We start from the raw sequence: 7,622 nt of genomic DNA on the forward strand, positions 1-7,622 counted from the left end.
GGCCGGCCAAACCGACGTCCTTCGATCAGACTTGGTCTGAAATTTCCATTGGATAGCCGGTCAATGCACGACGCACAGGTGACGCAAGGCTGTTATTCCCTTCGGCTGATACCTGATCAAGGCTCAGCCGATTTAGCTGGGCGAGTGCTCGTGCTCCGCTTGATGAAGGGGCTGGCATCGTTTGTTCGGGGAAAGGTGACTGTTGGTCATTCTAAAAAAAAGGTTTGGACTTTGTTTTGGTTGGGGCTGGACCCTGTGAAGGGATGCCTACGTACCTCGGATGAGGATCAAGCCTTTCGTAGTTCGTTTGACCGAGTGAAAGTGGCTGTAGTAGCGCATTCACTCGGACGAGTAGAAGTGACGGTTAGGTGCATCTACTCGGTTTTTTTTTTTTTTTTTTTTTTTTTTTTTTTTTCGCGAACAGTGACCTGCTGGTCGTTCGCTGGGAGAAAAAGATGAGGTGCTTCTATTGGTAGAAGAGGCGAAGATGCATCGAGTTCCAGGCTCGTGGGACTGCCTCTCCGCGGGAAGTCTCGAGTCGGTAGACGCCTGGTCGAACGACTCGAGTGATCTTATAAGGTCCTTCCCAGTTGGTCCCTAACTTTCCAGCGTTGAGCTCCTTCGTGTTGTCGAAAACTTTACGGAGCACGAGGTCGCCGAGCTCGAGAGGGCGCGCTTTCACCTTCTTATTATAATAGCTCTCGATTTGGTTCTGGTAGTTTTGGATCCGAAGAAGCGCCTGGTCGCGTTTTTCCTCGAGTTCATCAAGGGCATCGAGGAGCATATCTTGATTAAGCTCGACGAACTGCGGCATCTTGGCGCGCCGAAGACTTGTCACGTTAACTTCGGCGGGGGCCATTGCTTCCATCCCGTAAGCAAGAGAGAAAGGGGTGGATTTGGTCGCACCGCGGGGAGTCGTTCGGTGCGACCAGAGGACGCCGTCCAACTCGTCGGCCCAATGGCCTTTCTTGAGGTCGAGTCGCTTCTTGATTCCATCGATGATAATTTTGTTGGAGGATTCCGCCTGTCCGTTTCCTTGCGGGTAGCGAGGAGTCGAAGGGCTTAGGCGGATATTCCACTTGTTGCAGAACTCTTTGAAGTTTCCGGACATGAACTGAGAGCCATTGTCCGTTATGATCTCGTATGGCAAACCATGACGGCAAATGATGTTCTTCCAGACGAAAGTGCGGACTTCCTTGTCCGTTACCTGAGAGAATGCTTCAGCTTCAATCCATTTAGTGAAGTAGTCGGTGAGGACCAGGATGAAACGACGTTGGCGTGAGTTCGGCATTGGCCCGATGATGTCCATCCCCCACCTCATGAACGGATAGGGGGCAGCAGATGTCCGCAACAGCTCAGTGGGACTGTGGATGCTCGGAGCATGACGCTGGCATTTGTCGCACCGACGAGCGTATGCCTCGCAGTCAGTGTTCATAGACGGCCAAAAGAATCCCAAGCTTCGAACCTTGAGGGCGAGTGCTCGGCCTCCCGAGTGGTTTCCTCCTGCTCCGTCGTGAGTTTCAGCCATTACTCGGCGTACTTCATCGCCCTGGATGCACTTTAAGAAAACCTTGTTCGCGGTCACTCGGTGAAGTTCGTCGTTTATGACGACGTAGTGGGCGCTGCGTCTCTTCAGGCGTCTCGCTGCCCACTTATCGCTCGGCAGTTCTTCTCGTATGAGATAATCTAGGAACTCGGCTCGCCAATCGACTGAGGTATCGTCGCGATCGGGCATCTCAGTGTCGGTTTGATCGGTTGCGGATCGTCGAGTTGTTGCAAAGATTGGAGCGATGAGAGAGCTTTCGTTGGAGGGAGAATCGATGCTCGGTCGATCGATCCGATGTATGGGTATCGTCCTTTTGACCTGATCGTGGAGTTTGCTCCCGAGTGCGGCTAAGGCATCGGCGCAAACGTTCTCTCCGCGAGGAACCTTGGTGAGTTCGAAGAAATCGAATTCCCTAGCGAGCTCCTGAACCACTCGGAGATACGCATCCATTCTATCATTGCGAGCATCGTAGTCGCCGCTAAACTGGCTAGCGACGAGCTGCGAGTCGCAATAAGCACTCAAGCGTTTGGCTTTGACGGCTCGGGCGAGACGAAGACCGGCGATCAACGATTCATACTCTGCCTCGTTGTTAGAGGCCGGGAAGCCGAAGCTGAAAGACTGGCGGATGAGTTCTCCTGTTGGCGATTGAAGCTGGACTCCAGCACCGGATCCTTTACTCGTTGATGATCCGTCGACATGAAGAATCCAATTGGGACTCGGGATATCGAGGTCTTGTGCAAGATCTGGCGTGAGTTCGACAAGGAAGTCGGCGAGGACTTGAGATTTGGCGGCTGTTCGACATTTGTACGTTATGTCAAGCTCACTCAGTTCGATTGCCCACTTGGTCAGCCGGCCGGCTCTGTTGGGATTTTGCAGGACGGTGCGGAGCGGTTGGTCGGTCAGAACCTCGATAGAGTGTGACTGGAAGTAGGGTCGTAATTTCCTCGCGGAGTCGACGACGGCCAGAGCCAGCTTTTCAAGGGTTGGGTATCTGGTCTCCGGGCCGGTCATGCGTCTGCTCGTGTAAAAAATCGGACGCTGCTCGCCACGGTCCTCCTTGATCAAGACACTGCTGACGGCTGCCGAGGAAACGGCGATATAGAGAGACAAAACGTCTCCTACGTCTGGCTTGGCCAAGACGGGAGGAGTCGTCAGGTATTGTTTGAGTTGGACGAACGCGTCCTCGCATTTATCGTCCCAGATGAACTTCTTGTTCCCTCGGAGGAGATCATAGAAGGGAAGACACTTGTCGGTAGATCGGGAGATAAAGCGATTAAGGGCGGCGATGCGTCCTGTTAGTCTCTGAACTTCGCGGCAGTTTCTCGGACTGGGGAGGTTCAGGACTGCTGAGATCTGTTTCGGGTTAGCCTCTATTCCTCGTTGCGTGACGATGTAACCAAGGAATTCGCCCGAGGAGACGCCAAACGTGCACTTTGCGGGATTCAACTTCATCCCGTACTTGTTTAGGATGGTGAAGCATTCCTTCAAGTGTGCTAGGTGGTCGTCGGCTCGGAGGGATTTGACGAGCATATCGTCGATATAAACTTCCATTGTTTTCCCTAATTGGTCGGCGAACATCCTGTTAACGAGCCTCTGGTAGGTTGCCCCGGCGTTTTTCAACCCGAATGGCATCACTTTATAACAGTAAGTTCCCCGGTCAGTGATGAAAGCGGTTTTCTCCCGGTCGTCTGGGTGCATCAGGATCTGGTTATAGCCCGAGAAGGCGTCCATGAACGTCAGCATCTCGTTGCCGGCCGTTGATTCGACTAGGCGATCGATGCTAGGCAACGGGTAGCTGTCCTTAGGACATGCTTTGTTGAGGTCGGTAAAATCGACGCAGACGCGCCATTTACCGTTCTTCTTCTTAACGACCACCGGGTTGGCCAGCCATTCCGGGTAACGAACTTCAGTGATTGAGCCGGCACCGAGTAGACGCTCGACTTCTTCTGCGACTGCTTTGGATCGCTCTGGTCCCAACTTTCTTCTCTTCTGCCGGATGGGTTTGAAGTTGGGATCAACATTGAGCTCGTGGGTCGTGATAGCTGGATCGATTCCCTTCATATCAGACATCGTCCAGGCGAATGTGGATAGGTTTTGCTTAAGGAACTCGAGAATCTTCTGCTGCATTTCGTCGGGCAGAAATGCGCCTACTCGGACTGATTTGCTCGGATCCGACTCGTCAACTGGTACTTCGAGAACCTCCTCCTTTTGCGGGCAGACTTTGCTCGTGGGAGGAGAGACCGAGTTGACAAGTGATTGGGAGCGCTGGATTTTAACCGTGGCGATCAAGAGATCACGCGCGGCTTGCTGATCGCCTTTCAGAGTTTTGATCGATCCGTCTGATCCTGGGAACTTAACACACTGATGATACGTTGATGCGATTGCTCGCATTGAATGCAGCCATGGGGTGCCGAGTATAACGTGGTAAGGGGCTTTGGAACCGACCACAGAAAACTTGACTGTCCGAGTGACTCCGCATGCGTGAACCGAGAGGCGGATCGTGCCTGCGATCACTTCTGACGAGCCGTTGAACCCTGTCAGGGTCCGAGTAGAAGGCTTGACGTCATTGAGGTCAATCCCCATCTTTACGAGGGTTTCGCGAAAGATGATATCTACCGAGCTCCCGGTATCGATAAGTACTTTTGTGACGTCGTACTTGTCGACGCCGAGCACGACGAGCAAAGGATCGTTATGAGGGAGGTGCACGCCGAGTGTATCGTCAGACGAAAAGGTAATCGGCTGATCGTCCACTTGCTTCTGGGGCCACCGTTGGGAAGTGGTGGCTTGCCTTCGGTGGTCTTTGACTGCTCTTACCGAATCGCCGCAGGGAGGCGATCCACCCATAATGACGTTTATCCGGGGACGAGTTTGTGCTCGCTTTGCGCGGAGCACATCACGGAGGTCGTTACTCGATTCGGCAGTATCCCTTTTCTTGCGGTTAAGGGTTGTCCGCAAGTCACCGATCTTCCCGTTGAGTTTGTCTCGCAGATCGCAGTTCGGCTTGTCGGCGCACTGCCTTTGGGAGGATTCTTGTGCCGAAGCTTTCGCGGCGCGATTCGAGTCGATCTGTCGGCGGAGATCGGAGGAGACTGGCGTTTCCTCGGCAGCGGATCGAAACTTTTGATCGAGGAGGGAGCGAAGATCCATAGTGCTGTCTAGGTTTTTCGTGTCGTCGTCTTCTTCGGACGAGGACCCGGATTCGTTCTCTTGTTGCGGTTGGGCGCGGATCACTTCGATGCGCTGGCGATTGGTCGGCTGATCGTCATCTGCCGAGTCGTCGTCATCATCGTTCTCTCGAGCAGCTTTCTCCGTATCCTTCGACTGTTTGTCGTTTTTACGGTTCTTGCCCTGCGATTTACGCTGAGCCTTCTTGTCTTTGTTCCTGCTCCAGCTGTTTTCTCCTTTTGGCTTGGGTTTAGGCGGCTGGATCTTGTAATCCCCGCTTTCGATCGAGGAGAGGAACTGGGCGTAGAGGGATTTGCACTCGGTCGTGTCGTGTCCCTTCACGTCGTGATACTTGCAATGCTTCGTGAGATCGATGGGAGTTCTGGTCGGTCCTGGAGCCGAATCGACTTTAGCCACGACACCAGCACTCGGGGTACTGGGAGATGCATCTGGAGAGTCGGTCTCTCGCTGGTAAACATTCCACTTTTTATCGTGCAGGACCATGGTTGAGACAGGGGCGTTGTTCTCGTCCACGACGTAGAGGAGACCTCCTTTTTTGCCGCCGTTATCAGCTGGCGCGTGCTGACGTGGCTCTGGCCGAGCACCCGCACTTTTGGCTGCGACCGGCTTGGCAGCGTTCTGCTTCCGAATTATTGCCTTGGTGTCTTCTTCCATTCGGATGAAATTGTGAGACCGGGCAATAGCATCGGGAAGTGAAGTCGTGGGGTTGGAATACAGGTCCTTACGAAACTTCGAGTTGACGAGGAGAGTGTTCATCAAAGCGTCGATAGCGATGTGATCAGGGACGTCGACTCGGGAAACGATCGTCTTGAACTTTTCCATGTAGTCCTTGAGGCTTTGGTCCTTTGTTTGCGCCATATTCCACAGGCTGGAAGCGGTTGCTGCTCGCTTGGTAAACATGATGTAAGTCTTGAGGAAAACGGCTGATAGGTCTCGGAAACTGCGAATCGAGTTCTCGCCGAGCTGTGAGAACCAGGTTAGCGCTTGTTCGTTGAGTGTTTCGACGAAGAGCTGACAATATCCTGCGTCCTTCTCTTCGTCGGAAAGGCGAGCTCTGGCCATAGCTATGTTGAAGGCTGTCAGATGTTCGACGGGGTCGCCGCCGGGTTTGTACTCGGGGAGACGGAGCTTTTCTATCTTGCGGAGCTGGACCCTGGTTAGCTCGCTAGCGAAGGGCGAGCGCGAAGTAGAGGCGATGACGCTGTCGATCTGAGGGGCTGCGCTCGTCGCTTGGTGGATCTGCGAGCTCATTTGTTGAAGGCTGAGTTTGAGCTCGGCGATCTCGCGAATCGTCGTCGGATCTGCTGTCGTCGGAGTAGGGTATACGGCGGGAGGACCGTTAGGGTCAGATTCGTCCACAGCGCGGTCTTCTGCCGGCGTTGGAGGGAAGAGATGCCGGCAGACGGGTTGGGAACGGTTCGTCGGTCCAGCGGGAGCAGTGAGGGCAGCCACGAGAGCAGCGAGCTGCTCATTCGTCGTTTTCTGGACTTCTTCTTGATGCGCGAGGCGAGCCATCACGGAGCTCATGAAGTCCGACGAGAGAAGAGGAGGAGGAGGCGGAGGCGTAAGCTCGGTCGCTTCGCCGGAAGAGCCGGGGTTCGAGTCACCAATCGTCATACTAGGCTAAGAAACGTTACTCTGATCGGCCCCACGGTGGGCGCCAATTGTTTAAGGTGAGTTTGGTCAACAGAAAATAGAAGAACTCAAGAGTGGGATGAACAGAGACGTTTTATTAGAGTCGGAATAACGAGGGTACAAGAGTAAGAAAGCCGGCTAGTCGATGCTCGGCGAGCTCCTAGCCGGAAGTACAAGAGAGCGGCGAGATACAAAGAGAATAAAGGAAACCCTAATCTGGCCGCAAGTCTGTGTCTCTCAGTGGTGATACCTTTCCTTCTTGTCCTCAACTCCTTATATAGTCTCTTAGGTCGGTTAGTCTCGACCTAATTCGCTTCCTTTTGGTCATGGGCTTTTCGATGTACAGGCCCAATCGGGATGACTGCTCGGCCCGAGCTGTTTGGTTGCTCGCTTCGGCTGCTCGTTCTCTAGTTAAGTAGTCACGAGCCGAGTCGGGGTCAGTCGAGGAGCCGACGCCGAGCCGATCGCTCCTTCCTTGATGGTAATGGGCCTCCTGTTCGCTGGGCCTTGTGGGTGGTGACAATCCATCCCCAACAAGGTTAAAAGCATCGGCGATAAGAAACATAGTAGAATCAGTAGTAAACAGTACATATATGTTACGCTATGGATGAGTAGAGAAAGGTGTTACGAACCTTGGAGGAAAGGTGAAGCAAGGACAAGGAAAGCGAGGAAGAGAAGTCTAATAACAATCGTCTTCATGATGATTTTTTGAGATAATTACGAACTAAATCGTCCTGCACCGAAGTAAAAAAGGCGTAGAAAGCAAGAAGACAGGAAAGGTGTTTTGTCTTTGACGGTTACTTTATGCTTCATCACAGGCCCTGACGGTGGACGAAGAAGAAACAAGACAGGATAAGTTACAAAAAAAAAAGAAGACATGATACCATAAACGACTTCGTTTTAACACAATAGCATTAACAATCATTTTCAGGATTCCATTAACGGCCAATTCTGGTGCTAATTTTTTCAAAAAAATTTAAACAAAGAGTAAGATAGATTACAAAACTGACTTACACAAAATTTCACAAATTCAACTATTTACCATTTAACTTCACTCGATCAACATTCCCGACGTGTTTCTGCTAGATAATAACCGTTCTACTAAATAATAAATGTTCTTTACTATTGCAAGGCTCTAAACCGACTGTGCACATTTGACATTTGTACAACAATTAGACAATGGAATCAACTTTTTTTCGAGAAATGAGCATATTGCTTAAGATCGCACACCGTGGTGTTTGAACCCACGACCAGC

The sequence above is a fragment of the Raphanus sativus genome, chromosome 6, assembly GCF_000801105.2.
Source record: "Raphanus sativus cultivar WK10039 chromosome 6, ASM80110v3, whole genome shotgun sequence".
NCBI classification, from domain to species: domain Eukaryota; kingdom Viridiplantae; phylum Streptophyta; class Magnoliopsida; order Brassicales; family Brassicaceae; genus Raphanus; species Raphanus sativus.